The 13,778-nt window shown below is 41.6% G+C and overlaps 44 non-coding genes and 17 pseudogenes across 44 annotated transcripts; all 61 read left to right on the top strand.

Moving 5' to 3' along the window:
* Positions 1-82: 82 nt before the first annotated feature.
* LOC135068374 (5S ribosomal RNA) lies at positions 83-201 on the top strand. The gene has a single exon (XR_010254578.1). It is a non-coding gene; the product is annotated as a 5S ribosomal RNA (ribosomal RNA).
* A 107-nt stretch (positions 202-308) lies between these two features.
* Positions 309-427, top strand: LOC135062707 (5S ribosomal RNA). The gene has a single exon (XR_010249054.1). It is a non-coding gene; the product is annotated as a 5S ribosomal RNA (ribosomal RNA).
* A 107-nt stretch (positions 428-534) lies between these two features.
* LOC134900307 (5S ribosomal RNA) lies at positions 535-653 on the top strand. Its single transcript, XR_010173821.1, has one exon. It is a non-coding gene; the product is annotated as a 5S ribosomal RNA (ribosomal RNA).
* A 107-nt stretch (positions 654-760) lies between these two features.
* On the top strand, positions 761-879 carry LOC134900305 (5S ribosomal RNA). Its single transcript, XR_010173819.1, has one exon. It is a non-coding gene; the product is annotated as a 5S ribosomal RNA (ribosomal RNA).
* Positions 880-986: 107 nt separating this feature from the next.
* On the top strand, positions 987-1,105 carry LOC134900303 (5S ribosomal RNA). The gene has a single exon (XR_010173818.1). It is a non-coding gene; the product is annotated as a 5S ribosomal RNA (ribosomal RNA).
* A 107-nt stretch (positions 1,106-1,212) lies between these two features.
* LOC135060935 (5S ribosomal RNA) lies at positions 1,213-1,331 on the top strand. The gene has a single exon (XR_010247330.1). It is a non-coding gene; the product is annotated as a 5S ribosomal RNA (ribosomal RNA).
* A 107-nt stretch (positions 1,332-1,438) lies between these two features.
* On the top strand, positions 1,439-1,557 carry LOC134891185 (5S ribosomal RNA; annotated as a pseudogene).
* Positions 1,558-1,664: 107 nt separating this feature from the next.
* Positions 1,665-1,783, top strand: LOC135065831 (5S ribosomal RNA). The gene has a single exon (XR_010252101.1). It is a non-coding gene; the product is annotated as a 5S ribosomal RNA (ribosomal RNA).
* A 107-nt stretch (positions 1,784-1,890) lies between these two features.
* LOC134900302 (5S ribosomal RNA) lies at positions 1,891-2,009 on the top strand. The gene has a single exon (XR_010173817.1). It is a non-coding gene; the product is annotated as a 5S ribosomal RNA (ribosomal RNA).
* Positions 2,010-2,116: 107 nt separating this feature from the next.
* Positions 2,117-2,235, top strand: LOC134900301 (5S ribosomal RNA). Its single transcript, XR_010173816.1, has one exon. It is a non-coding gene; the product is annotated as a 5S ribosomal RNA (ribosomal RNA).
* A 107-nt stretch (positions 2,236-2,342) lies between these two features.
* On the top strand, positions 2,343-2,461 carry LOC135064126 (5S ribosomal RNA). Its single transcript, XR_010250438.1, has one exon. It is a non-coding gene; the product is annotated as a 5S ribosomal RNA (ribosomal RNA).
* Positions 2,462-2,568: 107 nt separating this feature from the next.
* Positions 2,569-2,687, top strand: LOC135059144 (5S ribosomal RNA). The gene has a single exon (XR_010245559.1). It is a non-coding gene; the product is annotated as a 5S ribosomal RNA (ribosomal RNA).
* A 107-nt stretch (positions 2,688-2,794) lies between these two features.
* LOC134895975 (5S ribosomal RNA) lies at positions 2,795-2,913 on the top strand (annotated as a pseudogene).
* Positions 2,914-3,020: 107 nt separating this feature from the next.
* On the top strand, positions 3,021-3,139 carry LOC135058445 (5S ribosomal RNA). Its single transcript, XR_010244874.1, has one exon. It is a non-coding gene; the product is annotated as a 5S ribosomal RNA (ribosomal RNA).
* A 107-nt stretch (positions 3,140-3,246) lies between these two features.
* Positions 3,247-3,365, top strand: LOC135058444 (5S ribosomal RNA). The gene has a single exon (XR_010244873.1). It is a non-coding gene; the product is annotated as a 5S ribosomal RNA (ribosomal RNA).
* Positions 3,366-3,472: 107 nt separating this feature from the next.
* LOC134900300 (5S ribosomal RNA) lies at positions 3,473-3,591 on the top strand. Its single transcript, XR_010173815.1, has one exon. It is a non-coding gene; the product is annotated as a 5S ribosomal RNA (ribosomal RNA).
* Positions 3,592-3,698: 107 nt separating this feature from the next.
* LOC135067032 (5S ribosomal RNA) lies at positions 3,699-3,817 on the top strand. The gene has a single exon (XR_010253261.1). It is a non-coding gene; the product is annotated as a 5S ribosomal RNA (ribosomal RNA).
* Positions 3,818-3,924: 107 nt separating this feature from the next.
* LOC134900299 (5S ribosomal RNA) lies at positions 3,925-4,043 on the top strand. The gene has a single exon (XR_010173814.1). It is a non-coding gene; the product is annotated as a 5S ribosomal RNA (ribosomal RNA).
* Positions 4,044-4,150: 107 nt separating this feature from the next.
* Positions 4,151-4,269, top strand: LOC135061846 (5S ribosomal RNA). Its single transcript, XR_010248214.1, has one exon. It is a non-coding gene; the product is annotated as a 5S ribosomal RNA (ribosomal RNA).
* A 107-nt stretch (positions 4,270-4,376) lies between these two features.
* On the top strand, positions 4,377-4,495 carry LOC134900298 (5S ribosomal RNA). The gene has a single exon (XR_010173813.1). It is a non-coding gene; the product is annotated as a 5S ribosomal RNA (ribosomal RNA).
* A 107-nt stretch (positions 4,496-4,602) lies between these two features.
* Positions 4,603-4,721, top strand: LOC134900297 (5S ribosomal RNA). Its single transcript, XR_010173812.1, has one exon. It is a non-coding gene; the product is annotated as a 5S ribosomal RNA (ribosomal RNA).
* A 107-nt stretch (positions 4,722-4,828) lies between these two features.
* LOC134891355 (5S ribosomal RNA) lies at positions 4,829-4,947 on the top strand (annotated as a pseudogene).
* Positions 4,948-5,054: 107 nt separating this feature from the next.
* LOC134889197 (5S ribosomal RNA) lies at positions 5,055-5,174 on the top strand (annotated as a pseudogene).
* A 107-nt stretch (positions 5,175-5,281) lies between these two features.
* LOC134900296 (5S ribosomal RNA) lies at positions 5,282-5,400 on the top strand. The gene has a single exon (XR_010173811.1). It is a non-coding gene; the product is annotated as a 5S ribosomal RNA (ribosomal RNA).
* A 107-nt stretch (positions 5,401-5,507) lies between these two features.
* Positions 5,508-5,626, top strand: LOC135063026 (5S ribosomal RNA). Its single transcript, XR_010249366.1, has one exon. It is a non-coding gene; the product is annotated as a 5S ribosomal RNA (ribosomal RNA).
* Positions 5,627-5,733: 107 nt separating this feature from the next.
* LOC135068301 (5S ribosomal RNA) lies at positions 5,734-5,852 on the top strand. The gene has a single exon (XR_010254505.1). It is a non-coding gene; the product is annotated as a 5S ribosomal RNA (ribosomal RNA).
* A 107-nt stretch (positions 5,853-5,959) lies between these two features.
* Positions 5,960-6,079, top strand: LOC134885667 (5S ribosomal RNA). The gene has a single exon (XR_010169777.1). It is a non-coding gene; the product is annotated as a 5S ribosomal RNA (ribosomal RNA).
* A 107-nt stretch (positions 6,080-6,186) lies between these two features.
* LOC134900295 (5S ribosomal RNA) lies at positions 6,187-6,305 on the top strand. The gene has a single exon (XR_010173810.1). It is a non-coding gene; the product is annotated as a 5S ribosomal RNA (ribosomal RNA).
* A 107-nt stretch (positions 6,306-6,412) lies between these two features.
* On the top strand, positions 6,413-6,532 carry LOC134891500 (5S ribosomal RNA; annotated as a pseudogene).
* A 107-nt stretch (positions 6,533-6,639) lies between these two features.
* Positions 6,640-6,758, top strand: LOC134900293 (5S ribosomal RNA). The gene has a single exon (XR_010173808.1). It is a non-coding gene; the product is annotated as a 5S ribosomal RNA (ribosomal RNA).
* A 107-nt stretch (positions 6,759-6,865) lies between these two features.
* LOC135067818 (5S ribosomal RNA) lies at positions 6,866-6,984 on the top strand. The gene has a single exon (XR_010254027.1). It is a non-coding gene; the product is annotated as a 5S ribosomal RNA (ribosomal RNA).
* Positions 6,985-7,091: 107 nt separating this feature from the next.
* On the top strand, positions 7,092-7,210 carry LOC134889864 (5S ribosomal RNA; annotated as a pseudogene).
* Positions 7,211-7,317: 107 nt separating this feature from the next.
* Positions 7,318-7,436, top strand: LOC135063025 (5S ribosomal RNA). Its single transcript, XR_010249365.1, has one exon. It is a non-coding gene; the product is annotated as a 5S ribosomal RNA (ribosomal RNA).
* A 107-nt stretch (positions 7,437-7,543) lies between these two features.
* Positions 7,544-7,661, top strand: LOC134893059 (5S ribosomal RNA; annotated as a pseudogene).
* Positions 7,662-7,768: 107 nt separating this feature from the next.
* Positions 7,769-7,887, top strand: LOC134889265 (5S ribosomal RNA; annotated as a pseudogene).
* Positions 7,888-7,994: 107 nt separating this feature from the next.
* LOC134901404 (5S ribosomal RNA) lies at positions 7,995-8,113 on the top strand. The gene has a single exon (XR_010174896.1). It is a non-coding gene; the product is annotated as a 5S ribosomal RNA (ribosomal RNA).
* Positions 8,114-8,220: 107 nt separating this feature from the next.
* On the top strand, positions 8,221-8,339 carry LOC135060767 (5S ribosomal RNA). The gene has a single exon (XR_010247157.1). It is a non-coding gene; the product is annotated as a 5S ribosomal RNA (ribosomal RNA).
* Positions 8,340-8,446: 107 nt separating this feature from the next.
* Positions 8,447-8,565, top strand: LOC135064051 (5S ribosomal RNA). Its single transcript, XR_010250368.1, has one exon. It is a non-coding gene; the product is annotated as a 5S ribosomal RNA (ribosomal RNA).
* Positions 8,566-8,672: 107 nt separating this feature from the next.
* On the top strand, positions 8,673-8,791 carry LOC134887580 (5S ribosomal RNA; annotated as a pseudogene).
* Positions 8,792-8,898: 107 nt separating this feature from the next.
* LOC134900875 (5S ribosomal RNA) lies at positions 8,899-9,017 on the top strand. Its single transcript, XR_010174377.1, has one exon. It is a non-coding gene; the product is annotated as a 5S ribosomal RNA (ribosomal RNA).
* A 107-nt stretch (positions 9,018-9,124) lies between these two features.
* On the top strand, positions 9,125-9,243 carry LOC134888619 (5S ribosomal RNA; annotated as a pseudogene).
* Positions 9,244-9,350: 107 nt separating this feature from the next.
* On the top strand, positions 9,351-9,469 carry LOC134900292 (5S ribosomal RNA). The gene has a single exon (XR_010173807.1). It is a non-coding gene; the product is annotated as a 5S ribosomal RNA (ribosomal RNA).
* A 107-nt stretch (positions 9,470-9,576) lies between these two features.
* LOC135067782 (5S ribosomal RNA) lies at positions 9,577-9,695 on the top strand. The gene has a single exon (XR_010253992.1). It is a non-coding gene; the product is annotated as a 5S ribosomal RNA (ribosomal RNA).
* A 107-nt stretch (positions 9,696-9,802) lies between these two features.
* Positions 9,803-9,921, top strand: LOC134889862 (5S ribosomal RNA; annotated as a pseudogene).
* A 107-nt stretch (positions 9,922-10,028) lies between these two features.
* On the top strand, positions 10,029-10,147 carry LOC135066829 (5S ribosomal RNA). Its single transcript, XR_010253068.1, has one exon. It is a non-coding gene; the product is annotated as a 5S ribosomal RNA (ribosomal RNA).
* A 107-nt stretch (positions 10,148-10,254) lies between these two features.
* Positions 10,255-10,373, top strand: LOC135063023 (5S ribosomal RNA). The gene has a single exon (XR_010249364.1). It is a non-coding gene; the product is annotated as a 5S ribosomal RNA (ribosomal RNA).
* Positions 10,374-10,480: 107 nt separating this feature from the next.
* Positions 10,481-10,598, top strand: LOC134893058 (5S ribosomal RNA; annotated as a pseudogene).
* Positions 10,599-10,705: 107 nt separating this feature from the next.
* On the top strand, positions 10,706-10,824 carry LOC134889264 (5S ribosomal RNA; annotated as a pseudogene).
* A 107-nt stretch (positions 10,825-10,931) lies between these two features.
* Positions 10,932-11,050, top strand: LOC134901391 (5S ribosomal RNA). Its single transcript, XR_010174882.1, has one exon. It is a non-coding gene; the product is annotated as a 5S ribosomal RNA (ribosomal RNA).
* Positions 11,051-11,157: 107 nt separating this feature from the next.
* LOC135060766 (5S ribosomal RNA) lies at positions 11,158-11,276 on the top strand. Its single transcript, XR_010247156.1, has one exon. It is a non-coding gene; the product is annotated as a 5S ribosomal RNA (ribosomal RNA).
* Positions 11,277-11,383: 107 nt separating this feature from the next.
* Positions 11,384-11,502, top strand: LOC135064050 (5S ribosomal RNA). Its single transcript, XR_010250367.1, has one exon. It is a non-coding gene; the product is annotated as a 5S ribosomal RNA (ribosomal RNA).
* A 107-nt stretch (positions 11,503-11,609) lies between these two features.
* Positions 11,610-11,728, top strand: LOC134887578 (5S ribosomal RNA; annotated as a pseudogene).
* A 107-nt stretch (positions 11,729-11,835) lies between these two features.
* LOC134900874 (5S ribosomal RNA) lies at positions 11,836-11,954 on the top strand. The gene has a single exon (XR_010174376.1). It is a non-coding gene; the product is annotated as a 5S ribosomal RNA (ribosomal RNA).
* A 107-nt stretch (positions 11,955-12,061) lies between these two features.
* On the top strand, positions 12,062-12,180 carry LOC134888618 (5S ribosomal RNA; annotated as a pseudogene).
* Positions 12,181-12,287: 107 nt separating this feature from the next.
* On the top strand, positions 12,288-12,406 carry LOC134900291 (5S ribosomal RNA). Its single transcript, XR_010173806.1, has one exon. It is a non-coding gene; the product is annotated as a 5S ribosomal RNA (ribosomal RNA).
* Positions 12,407-12,513: 107 nt separating this feature from the next.
* On the top strand, positions 12,514-12,632 carry LOC134893069 (5S ribosomal RNA; annotated as a pseudogene).
* Positions 12,633-12,739: 107 nt separating this feature from the next.
* On the top strand, positions 12,740-12,858 carry LOC134901379 (5S ribosomal RNA). The gene has a single exon (XR_010174869.1). It is a non-coding gene; the product is annotated as a 5S ribosomal RNA (ribosomal RNA).
* A 107-nt stretch (positions 12,859-12,965) lies between these two features.
* Positions 12,966-13,084, top strand: LOC135060765 (5S ribosomal RNA). Its single transcript, XR_010247155.1, has one exon. It is a non-coding gene; the product is annotated as a 5S ribosomal RNA (ribosomal RNA).
* Positions 13,085-13,191: 107 nt separating this feature from the next.
* On the top strand, positions 13,192-13,310 carry LOC135064049 (5S ribosomal RNA). Its single transcript, XR_010250366.1, has one exon. It is a non-coding gene; the product is annotated as a 5S ribosomal RNA (ribosomal RNA).
* A 107-nt stretch (positions 13,311-13,417) lies between these two features.
* Positions 13,418-13,536, top strand: LOC134887577 (5S ribosomal RNA; annotated as a pseudogene).
* Positions 13,537-13,643: 107 nt separating this feature from the next.
* On the top strand, positions 13,644-13,762 carry LOC134900872 (5S ribosomal RNA). The gene has a single exon (XR_010174374.1). It is a non-coding gene; the product is annotated as a 5S ribosomal RNA (ribosomal RNA).
* The last annotated feature ends 16 nt before the right edge of the window (positions 13,763-13,778 follow it).

The raw sequence follows: 13,778 nt of genomic DNA, 5'->3' as shown, positions 1-13,778 counted from the left end.
TTGATGCATTCAATTTTCAAATGTATTCATTTATGAACCAGTAGTTAGAAGTAGAAAAGTTCAATCAGAAACCACAAAGCTCATCTACAGCCACACCACACTGGATACGCCCAATCTCATCTGATCTTGGAAGCTAAGCAGTATTGGGCCTGGTTAGTACTTGGATGGGAAACCACCTGGGAATACAAGGTGCTGTAGATATTTTTATACTGCCAACATCGTTCTGTTGATGCATTCCATTTTCAAACGTATTCATTTATGAACCAGTAGTTAGAAGTAGAAAAGTTCTAACAGAAACCACAAAGCTCATCTACAGCCACACCACACTGGATACGCCCAATCTCCTCTGATCTTGGAAGCTAAGCAGTGTTGGGCCTGGTTAGTACTTGGATGGGAGACCACCTGGGAATACAAGGTGCTGTAGATATTTTTATACTGCCAACACCGTTCTGTTGATGCATTCCATTTTCAAACGTATTCATTTATGAACCAGTAGTTAGAAGTAGAAACGTTCTAACAGAAACCACTAAGCTCATCTACAGCCACACCACACTGGATACGCCCAATCTCATCTGATCTTGGAAGCTAAGCAGTGTTGGGCCTGGTTAGTACTTGGATGGGAGACCACCTGGGAATACAAGGTGCTGTAGATATTTTTATACTGCCAACACCGTTCTGTTGATGCATTCCATTTTCAAACGTATTCATTTATGAACCAGTAGTTACAAGTAGAAAAGTTCTAACAGAAACCACAAAGCTCATCTACAGCCACACCACACTGGATACGCCCAATCTCATCTGATCTTGGAAGCTAAGCAGTGTTGGGCCTGGTTAGTACTTGGATGGGAGACCACCTGGGAATACAAGGTGCTGTAGATATTTTTATACTGCCAACACCGTTCTGTTGATGCATTCCATTTTCAAATGTATTCATTTATGAACCAGTAGTTAGAAGTAGAAAAGTTCTAACAGAAACCATAAAGCTCATCTACAGCCACACCACACTGGATACGCCCAATCTCATCTGATCTTGGAAGCTAAGCAGTGTTGGGCCTGGTTAGTACTTGGATGGGAGACCACCTGGGAATACAAGGTGCTGTAGATAATTTTATACTGCAAACACCGTTCTGTTGATGCTTTCCATTTTAAAACATATTCATTTATGAACCAGTAGTTAGAAGTAGAAAAGTTCTAACAGAAACCACAAAGTTCATCTACAGCCAGACCACACTGGATATGCCCAATCTCATCTGATCTTGGAAGCTAAGCAGTGTTGGGCCTGGTTAGTACTTGGATGGGAGACCACCTGGGAATACAAGGTGCTGTAGATATTTTTATACTGCCAACACCGTTCTGTTGATGCATTCCATTTTCAAACGTATTCATTTATGAACCAGTAGTTAGAAGTAGAAAAGTTCTAACAGAAACCATAAAGCTCATCTACAGCCACACCACACTGGATACGCCCATTCTCATCTGATCTTGGAAGCTAAGCAGTGTTGGGCCTGGTTAGTACTTGGATGGGAGACCACCTGGGTATACAAGGTGCTGTAAATAATTTTATACTGCCAACACCGTTCTGTTGATGCATTCCATTTTAAAACGTATTCATTTATGAACCAGTAGTTAGAAGTAGAAAAGTTCTAACAGAAACCACAAAGTTCATCTACAGCCACACCACACTGGATACGCCCAGTCTCATCTGATCTTGGAAGCTAAGCAGTGTTGGGCCTGGTTAGTACTTGGATGGGAAACCACCTGGGAATACAAGGTGCTGTAGATATTTTTATACTGCCAACACCGTTCTGTTGATGCATTCCATTTTCAAACGTATTCATTTATGAACCAGTAGTTAGAAGTAGAAAAGTTCTAACAGAAACCATAAAGCTCATCTACAGCCACACCACACTGGATACGCCCAATCTCATCTGATCTTGGAAGCTAAGCAGTGTTGGGCCTGGTTAGTACTTGGATGGGAGACCACCTGGGAATACAAGGTGCTGTAGATAATTTTATACTGCCAACACCTTTCTGTTGATGCATTCCATTTTAAAACGTATTCATTTATGAACCAGTAGTTAGAAGTAGAAAAGTTCTAACAGAAACCACAAAGTTTATCTACAGCCACACCACACTGGATACGCCCAATCTCATCTGATCTTGGAAGCTAAGCAGTGTTGGGCCTGGTTAGTACTTGGATGGGAGACCACCTGGGAATACAAGGTGCTGTAGATATTTTTATACTGCCAACACCGTTCTGTTGATGCATTCCATTTTCAAATGTATTCATTTATGATCCAGTAGTTAGAAGTAGAAAAGTTCTAACAGAAACCATAAAGCTCATCTACAGCCACACCACACTGGATAAGCCCAATCTCATCTGATCTTGGAAGCTAAGCAGTGTTGGGCCTGGTTAGTACTTGGATGGGAGACCACCTGGGAATACAAGGTGCTGTAGATAATTTTATACTGCAAACACCGTTCTGTTGATGCTTTCCATTTTAAAACATATTCATTTATGAACCAGTAGTTAGAAGTAGAAAAGTTCTAACAGAAACCACAAAGTTCATCTACAGCCACACCACACTGGATATGCCCAATCTCATCTGATCTTGGAAGCTAAGCAGTGTTGGGCCTGGTTAGTACTTGGATGGGAGACCACCTGGGAATACAAGGTGCTGTAGATATTTTTATACTGCCAACACCGTTCTGTTGATGCATTCCATTTTCAAACGTATTCATTTATGAACCAGTAGTTAGAAGTAGAAAAGTTCTAACAGAAACCATAAAGCTCATCAACAGCCACACCACACTGGATACGCCCATTCTCATCTGATCTTGGAAGCTAAGCAGTGTATGGCCTGGTTAGTACTTGGATGGGAGACCACCTGGGTATACAAGGTGCTGTAAATAATTTTATACTGCCAACACCGTTCTGTTGATGCATTCCATTTTAAAACTTATTCATTTATGAACCAGTAGTTAGAAGTAGAAAAGTTCTAACAGAAACCACAAAGTTCATCTACAGCTACACCACACTGGATACGCCCAATCTCATCTGATCTTGGAAGCTAAGCAGTGTTGGGCCTGGTTAGTACTTGGATGGGAGACCACCTGGGAATACAAGGTGCTGTAGATATTTTTATACTGCCAACACCGTTCTGTTGATGCATTCCATTTTCAAACGTATTCATTTATGAACCAGTAGTTACAAGTAGAAAAGTTCTAACAGAAACCACAAAGCTCATCTACAGCTACACCACACTGGATACGCCCAATCTCATCTGATCTTGGAAGCTAAGCAGTGTTGGGCCTGGTTAGTACTTGGATGGGAGACCACCTGGGAATACAAGGTGCTGTAGATATTTTTATACTGCCAACACCGTTCTGTTGATGCATTCCATTTTCAAATGTATTCATTTATGAACCAGTAGTTAGAAGTAGAAAAGTTCTAACAGAAACCATTAAGCTCATCTACAGCCACACCACACTGGATACGCCCAATCTCATCTGATCTTGGAAGCTAAGCAGTGTTGGGCCTGGTTAGTACTTGGATGGGAGACCACCTGGGAATACAAGGTGCTGTAGATAATTTTATACTGCAAACACCGTTCTGTTGATGCTTTCCATTTTAAAACATATTCCTTTATGAACCAGTAGTTAGAAGTAGAAAAGTTCTAACAGAAACCACAAAGTTCATCTACAGCCACACCACACTGGATATGCCCAATCTCATCTGATCTTGGAAGCTAAGCAGTGTTGGGTCTGGTTAGTACTTGGATGGGAGACCACCTGGGAATACAAGGTGCTGTAGATAATTTTATACTGCCAACACCGTTCTGTTGATGCATTCCATTTTAAAATGTATTCATTTATGAACCAGTAGTTAGAAGTAGAAAAGTTATTACAGAAACCACAAAGTTCATCTACAGCCACACCACACTGGATACGCCCAATCTCATCTGATCTTGGAAGCTAAGCAGTGTTGGGCCTGGTTAGTACTTGGATGGGAGACCACCTGGGAATACAAGGTGCTGTAGATATTTTTATACTGCCAACACCGTTCTGTTGATGCATTCCATTTTCAAACGTATTCATTTATGAACCAGTAGTTAGAAGTAGAAAAGTTCTAACAGAAACCACAAAGCTCCTCTACAGCCACACCACACTGGATACGCCCAATCTCATCTGATCTTGGAAGCTAAGCAGTGTTGGGCCTGGTTAGTACTTGGATGGGAGACCACCTGGGAATACAAGGTGCTGTAGATATTTTTATACTGCCAACACCGTTCTGTTGATGCATTCCATTTTCAAACGTATTCATTTATGAACCAGTAGTTAGAAGTAGAAAAGTTCTAACAGAAACCATAAAGCTCATCTACAGCCACACCACACTGGATACGCCCAATCTCATCTGATCTTGGAAGCTAAGCAGTGTTGGGCCTGGTTAGTACTTGGATGGGAGACCACCTGGGAATACAAGGTGCTGTAGATAATTTTATACTGCCAACACCTTTCTGTTGATGCATTCCATTTTAAAACGTATTCATTTATGAACCAGTAGTTAGAAGTAGAAAAGTTCTAACAGAAACCACAAAGTTTATCTACAGCCACACCACACTGGATACGCCCAATCTCATCTGATCTTGGAAGCTAAGCAGTGTTGGGCCTGGTTAGTACTTGGATGGGAGACCACCTGGGAATACAAGGTGCTGTAGATATTTTTATACTGCCAACACCGTTCTGTTGATGCATTCCATTTTCAAACGTATTCATTTATGAACCAGTAGTTAGAAGTAGAAAAGTTCTAACAGAAACCATAAAGCTCATCTACAGGCACACCACACTGGATACGCCCAATCTCATCTGATCTTGGAAGCTAAGCAGTGTTGGGCATGGTTAGTACTTGGATGGGAGACCACCTGGGAATACAAGGTGCTATAGATATTTTTATACTGCCAACACCGTTCTGTTGATGCATTCCATTTTCAAACGTATTCATTTATGAACCAGTAGTTAGAAGTAGAAAAGTACTAACAGAAACCTTAAAGCTCTTCTACAGCCACACCACACTGGATATGCCCAATCTCATCCGATCTTGGAAGCTAAGCAGTGTTGGGCCTGGTTAGTACTTGGATGGGAGACCACCTGGGAATACATAGGTGCTGTAAATATTTTTATACTGCCAACACCGTTCTGTTGATGCATTCCATTTTCAAACGTATTCATTTATGAACCAGTAGTTAGAAGTAGAAAAGTTCTAACAGAAACCACAAAGCTCATCTACAGCCACACCACACTGGATACGCCCAATCTCATCTGATCTTGGAAGCTAAGCAGTGTTGGGCCTGGTTAGTACTTGGATGGGAGACCACCTGGGAATACAAGGTGCTGTAGATATTTTTATACTGCCAACACCGTTCTGTTGATGCATTCCATTTTCAAATGTATTTATTTATGAACCAGTAGTTAGAAGTAGAAAAGTTCAAACAGAAACCACAAAGCTCATCTACAGCCACACCACACTGGATACGCCCAATCTCATCTGATCTTGGAAGCTAAGCAGTGTTGGGCCTGGTTAGTACTTGGGTGGGAGATCACCTGGGAATACAAGGTGCTGTAGATATTTTTATACTGCCAACAACGTTCTGTTGATGCATTCCATTTTCAAACGTATTCATTTATGAACCAGTAGTTAGAAGTAGAAAAGTTCTAACAGAAACCACAAAGTTCATCTACAGCCACACCACAATGGATACGCCCAATCTCATCTGATCTTGGAAGCTAAGCAGTGTTGGGCCTGGTTAGTACTTGGATGGGAGACCACCTGGGAATACAAGGTGCTGTAGACATTTTTATACTTCCAACACCGTTCTGTTGATGCATTCAATTTTCAAATGTATTCATTTATGAACCAGTAGTTAGAAGTAGAAAAGTTCAAACAGAAACCACAAAGCTCATCTACAGACACACCACACTGGAAAACGCCCAATCTCATCTGATCTTGGAAGCTAAGCAGTGTTGGGCCTGGTTAGTACTTGGATGGGAGACCACCTGGGAATACAAGGTGCTGTAGATAATTTTATACTGCCAACACCGTTCTGTTGATGCATTCCATTTTAAAATGTATTCATTTATGAACCAGTAGTTAGAAGTAGAAAAGTTCTAACAGAAACCACAAAGTTTATCTACAGCCACACCACACTGGATACGCCCAATCTCATCTGATCTTGGAAGCTAAGCAGTGTTGGGCCTGGTTAGTACTTGGATGGGAGACCACCTGGGAATACAAGGTGCTGTAGATATTTTTATACTGCCAACACCGTTCTGTTGATGCATTCCATTTTCAAACGTATTCATTTATGAACCAGTAGTTAGAAGTAGAAAAGTACTAACAGAAACCATAAAGCTCTTCTACAGCCACACCATACTGGATATGCCCAATCTCATCCGATCTTGGAAGCTAAGCAGTGTTGGGCCTGGTTAGTACTTGGATGGGAGACCACCTGGGAATACATAGGTGCTGTAAATATTTTTATACTGCCAACACCGTTCTGTTGATGCATTCCATTTTCAAACGTATTCATTTATGAACCAGTGGTTAGAAGTAGAAAAGTTCTAACAGAAACCACAAAGCTCATCTACAGCCACACCACACTGGATACGCCCAATCTCATCTGATCTTGGAAGCTAAGCAGTGTTGGGCCTGGTTAGTACTTGGATGGGAGACCACCTGGGAATACAAGGTGCTGTAGATATTTTTATACTGCCAACACCGTTCTGTTGATGCATTCCATTTTCAAACGTATTCATTTATGAACCAGTATTTAGAAGTAGAAAAGTTCTAACAGAAACCACAAAGCTTATCTACAGCCACACAACACTGGATACGCCCAATCTCATCTGATCTTGGAAGCTAAGCAGTGTTGGGCCTGGTTAGTACTTGGATGGGAGACCACCTGGGAATACAAGGTGCTGTAGATATTTTTATACTGCCAACACCGTTCTGTTGATGCATTCCATTTTCAAACGTATTCATTTATGAACCAGTATTTAGAAGTAGAAAAGTTCTAACAGAAACCACAAAGCTTATCTACCGCCACACAACACTGGATACGCCCAATCTCATCTGATCTTGGAAGCTAAGCAGTGTTGGGCCTGGTTAGTACTTGGATGGGAGACCACCTGGGAATACACGGTGCTGTAGATATTTTTATACTGCCAACACCGTTCTGTTGATGCATTCCATTTTCAAACGTATTCATTTATGAACCAGTAGTTAGAAGTAGAAAAGTTCAAACAGAAACCGCAAAGCTCATCTACAGCCACACCACACTGGATACGCCCAATCTCATCTGATCTTGGAAGCTAAGCAGTGTTGGGCCTGGTTAGTACTTGGGTGGGAGATCACCTGGGAATACAAGGTGCTGTAGATATTTTTATACTGCCAACAACGTTCTGTTGATGCATTCCATTTTCAAACGTATTCATTTATGAACCAGTAGTTAGAAGTAGAAAAGTTCTAACAGAAACCACAAAGTTCATCTACAGCACACCACAATGGATACGCCCAATCTCATCTGATCTTGGAAGCTAAGCAGTGTTGGGCCTGTTTAGTACTTGGATGGGAGACCACCTGGGAATACAAGGTGCTGTAGACATTTTTATACTTCCAACACCGTTCTGTTGATGCATTCAATTTTCAAATGTATTCATTTATGAACCAGTAGTTAGAAGTAGAAAAGTTCAAACAGAAACCACAGAGCTCATCTACAGCTACACCACACTGGATACGCCCAATCTCATCTGATCTTGGAAGCTAAGCAGTATAGGGCCTGGTTATTACTTGGATGGGAGACCACCTGGGAATACAAGGTGCTGTAGATATTTTTATACTGCCAACACCGTTCTGTTGATGCATTCCATTTTCAAACGTATTCATTTATGAACCAGTAGTTAGAAGTAGAAAAGTTCTAACAGAAACCACGAAGCTCATCTACAGCCACACCACACTGGATGCGCCCAATCTCATCTGATCTTGGAAGCTAAGCAGTGTTGGGCCTGGTTAGTACTTGGATGGGAGACCACCTGGGAATACAAGGTGCTGTAGATATTTTTATACTGCCAACACCGTTCTGTTGATGCATTCCATTTTCAAACATATTAATTTATGAACCAGTAGTTAGAAGTAGAAACGTTCTAACAGAAACCACTCAGCTCATCTACAGCCACACTACACTGGATACGCCCAATCTCATCTGATCTTGGAAGCTAAGCAGTGTTGGGCCTGGTTAGTACTTGGATGGGAGACCACCTGGGAATACAAGGTGCTGTAGATATTTTTATACTGCCAACACCGTTCTGTTGATGCATTCCATTTTCAAACGTATTCATTTATGAACCAGTAGTTAGAAGTAGAAAAGTTCTAACAGAAACCATAAAGCTCATCTACAGCCACACCACACTGGATACGCCCAATCTCATCTGATCTTGGAAGCTAAGCAGTGTTGGGCCTGGTTAGTACTTGGATGGGAGACCACCTGGGTATACAAGGTGCTGTAGATAATTTTATACTGCCAACACCGTTCTGTTGATGCATTCCATTTTAAAGCGTATTCATTTATGAACCAGTAGTTAGAAGTAGAAAAGTTCTAACAGAAACCACAAAGTTCATCTACAGCCACACCACACTGGATACGCCCAATCTCATCTGATCTTGGAAACTTAGCAGTGTTGGGCCTGGTTAGTACTTGGATGGGAGACCACCTGGGAATACAAGGTGCTGTAGATATTTTTATACTGCCAACACCGTTCTGTTGATGCATTCCATTTTCAAACGTATTCATTTATGAACCAGTAGTTAAAAGTAGAAAAGTTCTAACAGAAACCACAAAGCTCATCTACAGCCACACCGCACTGGATACGCCCAATCTCATCTGATCTTGGAAGCTAAGCAGTGTTGGGCCTGGTTAGTACTTGGATGGGAGACCACCTGGGAATACAAGGTGCTGTAGATATTTTTATACTGCCAACACCGTTCTGTTGATGCATTCCATTTTCAAACGTATTCATTTATGAACCAGTAGTTAAAAGTAGAAAAGTTCTAACAGAAACCACAAAGCTCATCTACAGCCACACCACACTGGATACGCCCAATCTCATCTGATCTAGGAAGCTAAGCAGTGTTGAGCCTGGTTAGTACTTGGATGGGAGACCACTTGGGAATACAAGGTGCTGTAGATATTTTTATACTGCCAACACCGTACTGTTGATGCATTCCATTTTCAAAAGTATTCATTTATGAACCAGTAGTTAGAAGTAGAAAAGTTCTAACAGAAACCACAAAGCTCATCTACAGCCACACCACACTGGATACGCCCAATCTCATCTGATCTTGGAAGCTAAGCAGTGTTGGGCCTGGTTAGTACTTGGATGGGAGACCACCTGGGAATACAAGGTGCTGTAGATATTTTTAAACTGCCAACACCGTTCTGTTGATGCATTCCATTTTCAAACGTATTCATTTATGAACCAGTATTTAGAAGTAGAAAAGTTCTAACAGAAACCACAAAGCTTATCTACAGCCACACAACACTGGATACGCCCAATCTCATCTGATCTTGGAAGCTAAGCAGTGTTGGGCCTGGTTAGTACTTGGATGGGAGACCACCTGGGAATACAAGGTGCTGTAGATATTTTTATACTGCCAACACCGTTCTGTTGATGCATTCCATTTTCAAACGTATTCATTTATGAACCAGTATTTAGAAGTAGAAAAGTTCTAACAGAAACCACAAAGCTTATCTACCGCCACACAACACTGGATACGCCCAATCTCATCTGATCTTGGAAGCTAAGCAGTGTTGGGCCTGGTTAGTACTTGGATGGGAGACCACCTGGGAATACACGGTGCTGTAGATATTTTTATACTGCCAACACCGTTCTGTTGATGAATTCCATTTTCAAACGTATTCATTTATGAACCAGTAGTTAGAAGTAGAAAAGTTCTAACAGAAACAACAAAGCTCATCTACAGCCACAGCACACTGGATACGCCCAATCTCATCTGATCTTGGAAGCTAAGCAGTGTTGGGCCTGGTTAGTACTTGGATGGGAGACCACCTGGGAATACAAGGTGCTGTAGATATTTTTATACTGCCAACACCGTTCTGTTGATGCATTCCATTTTCAAACGTATTCATTTATGAACCAGTAGTTAGAAGTAGAAAAGTTCAAACAGAAACCGCAAAGCTCATCTACAGCCACACCACACTGGATACGCCCAATCTCATCTGATCTTGGAAGCTAAGCAGTGTTGGGCCTGGTTAGTACTTGGGTGGGAGATCACCTGGGAATACAAGGTGCTGTAGATATTTTTATACTGCCAACAACGTTCTGTTGATGCATTCCATTTTCAAACGTATTCATTTATGAACCAGTAGTTAGAAGTAGAAAAGTTCTAACAGAAACCACAAAGTTCATCTACAGCACACCACAATGGATACGCCCAATCTCATCTGATCTTGGAAGCTAAGCAGTGTTGGGCCTGTTTAGTACTTGGATGGGAGACCACCTGGGAATACAAGGTGCTGTAGACATTTTTATACTTCCAACACCGTTCTGTTGATGCATTCAATTTTCAAATGTATTCATTTATGAACCAGTAGTTAGAAGTAGAAAAGTTCAAACAGAAACCACAGAGCTCATCTACAGCTACACCACACTGGATACGCCCAATCTCATCTGATCTTGGAAGCTAAGCAGTATAGGGCCTGGTTATTACTTGGATGGGAGACCACCTGGGAATACAAGGTGCTGTAGATATTTTTATACTGCCAACACCGTTCTGTTGATGCATTCCATTTTCAAACGTATTCATTTATGAACCAGTAGTTAGAAGTAGAAAAGTTCTAACAGAAACCACGAAGCTCATCTACAGCCACACCACACTGGATGCGCCCAATCTCATCTGATCTTGGAAGCTAAGCAGTGTTGGGCCTGGTTAGTACTTGGATGGGAGACCACCTGGGAATACAAGGTGCTGTAGATATTTTTATACTGCCAACACCGTTCTGTTGATGCATTCCATTTTCAAACATATTAATTTATGAACCAGTAGTTAGAAGTAGAAACGTTCTAACAGAAACCACTCAGCTCATCTACAGCCACACTACACTGGATACGCCCAATCTCATCTGATCTTGGAAGCTAAGCAGTGTTGGGCCTGGTTAGTACTTGGATGGGAGACCACCTGGGAATACAAGGTGCTGTAGATATTTTTATACTGCCAACACCGTTCTGTTGATGCATTCCATTTTCAAACGTATTCATTTATGAACCAGTAGTTAGAAGTAGAAAAGTTCTAACAGAAACCATAAAGCTCATCTACAGCCACACCACACTGGATACGCCCAATCTCATCTGATCTTGGAAGCTAAGCAGTGTTGGGCCTGGTTAGTACTTGGATGGGAGACCACCTGGGTATACAAGGTGCTGTAGATAATTTTATACTGCCAACACCGTTCTGTTGATGCATTCCATTTTAAAGCGTATTCATTTATGAACCAGTAGTTAGAAGTAGAAAAGTTCTAACAGAAACCACAAAGTTCATCTACAGCCACACCACACTGGATACGCCCAATCTCATCTGATCTTGGAAACTTAGCAGTGTTGGGCCTGGTTAGTACTTGGATGGGAGACCACCTGGGAATACAAGGTGCTGTAGATATTTTTATACTGCCAACACCGTTCTGTTGATGCATTCCATTTTCAAACGTATTCATTTATGAACCAGTAGTTAAAAGTAGAAAAGTTCTAACAGAAACCACAAAGCTCATCTACAGCCACACCGCACTGGATACGCCCAATCTCATCTGATCTTGGAAGCTAAGCAGTGTTGGGCCTGGTTAGTACTTGGATGGGAGACCACCTGGGAATACAAGGTGCTGTAGATATTTTTATACTGCCAACACCGTTCTGTTGATGCATTCCATTTTCAAACGTATTCATTTATGAACCAGTAGTTAAAAGTAGAAAAGTTCTAACAGAAACCACAAAGCTCATCTACAGCCACACCACACTGGATACGCCCAATCTCATCTGATCTAGGAAGCTAAGCAGTGTTGAGCCTGGTTAGTACTTGGATGGGAGACCACTTGGGAATACAAGGTGCTGTAGATATTTTTATACTGCCAACACCGTACTGTTGATGCATTCCATTTTCAAAAGTATTCATTTATGAACCAGTAGTTAGAAGTAGAAAAGTTCTAACAGAAACCACAAAGCTCATCTACAGCCACACCACACTGGATACGCCCAATCTCATCTGATCTTGGAAGCTAAGCAGTGTTGGGCCTGGTTAGTACTTGGATGGGAGACCACCTGGGAATACAAGGTGCTGTAGATATTTTTATACTGCCAACACCGTTCTGTTGATGCATTCCATTTTCAAACGTATTCATTTATGAACCAGTATTTAGAAGTAGAAAAGTTCTAACAGAAACCACAAAGCTTATCTACAGCCACACAACACTGGATACGCCCAATCTCATCTGATCTTGGAAGCTAAGCAGTATAGGGCCTGGTTATTACTTGGATGGGAGACCACCTGGGAATACAAGGTGCTGTAGATATTTTTATACTGCCAACACCGTTCTGTTGATGCATTCCATTTTCAAACGTATTCATTTATGAACCAGTAGTTAGAAGTAGAAAAGTTCTAACAGAAACCACGAAGCTCATCTACAGCCACACCACACTGGATGCGCCCAATCTCATCTGATCTTGGAAGCTAAGCAGTGTTGGGCCTGGTTAGTACTTGGATGGGAGACCACCTGGGAATACAAGGTGCTGTAGATATTTTTATACTGCCAACACCGTTCTGTTGATGCATTCCATTTTCAAACATATTAATTTATGAACCAGTAGTTAGAAGTAGAAACGTTCTAACAGAAACCACTCAGCTCATCTACAGCCACACTACACTGGATACGCCCAATCTCATCTGATCTTGGAAGCTAAGCAGTGTTGGGCCTGGTTAGTACTTGGATGGGAGACCACCTGGGAATACAAGGTGCTGTAGATATTTTTATACTGCCAACACCGTTCTGTTGATGCATTCCATTTTCAAACGTATTCATTTATGAACCAGTAGTTAGAAGTAGAAAAGTTCTAACAGAAACCATAAAGCTCATCTACAGCCACACCACACTGGATACGCCCAATCTCATCTGATCTTGGAAGCTAAGCAGTGTTGGGCCTGGTTAGTACTTGGATGGGAGACCACCTGGGTATACAAGGTGCTGTAGATAATTTTATACTGCCAACACCGTTCTGTTGATGCATTCCATTTTAAAGCGTATTCATTTATGAACCAGTAGTTAGAAGTAGAAAAGTTCTAACAGAAACCACAAAGTTCATCTACAGCCACACCACACTGGATACGCCCAATCTCATCTGATCTTGGAAACTTAGCAGTGTTGGGCCTGGTTAGTACTTGGATGGGAGACCACCTGGGAATACAAGGTGCTGTAGATATTTTTATACTGCCAACACCGTTCTGTTGATGCATTCCATTTTCAAACGTATTCATTTATGAACCAGTAGTTAAAAGTAGAAAAGTTCTAACAGAAACCACAAAGCTCATCTACAGCCACACCGCACTGGATACGCCCAATCTCATCTGATCTTGGAAGCTAAGCAGTGTTGGGCCTGGTTAGTACTTGGATGGGAGACCACCTGGGAATACAAGGTGCTGTAGATATTTTTATACTGCCAAC

The sequence above is a fragment of the Pseudophryne corroboree genome, chromosome 3 (assembly GCF_028390025.1).
Source record: "Pseudophryne corroboree isolate aPseCor3 chromosome 3, aPseCor3.hap2, whole genome shotgun sequence".
NCBI classification, from domain to species: Eukaryota; Metazoa; Chordata; class Amphibia; order Anura; family Myobatrachidae; genus Pseudophryne; species Pseudophryne corroboree.
This window is presented reverse-complemented; position numbering and strand designations above follow the sequence as displayed.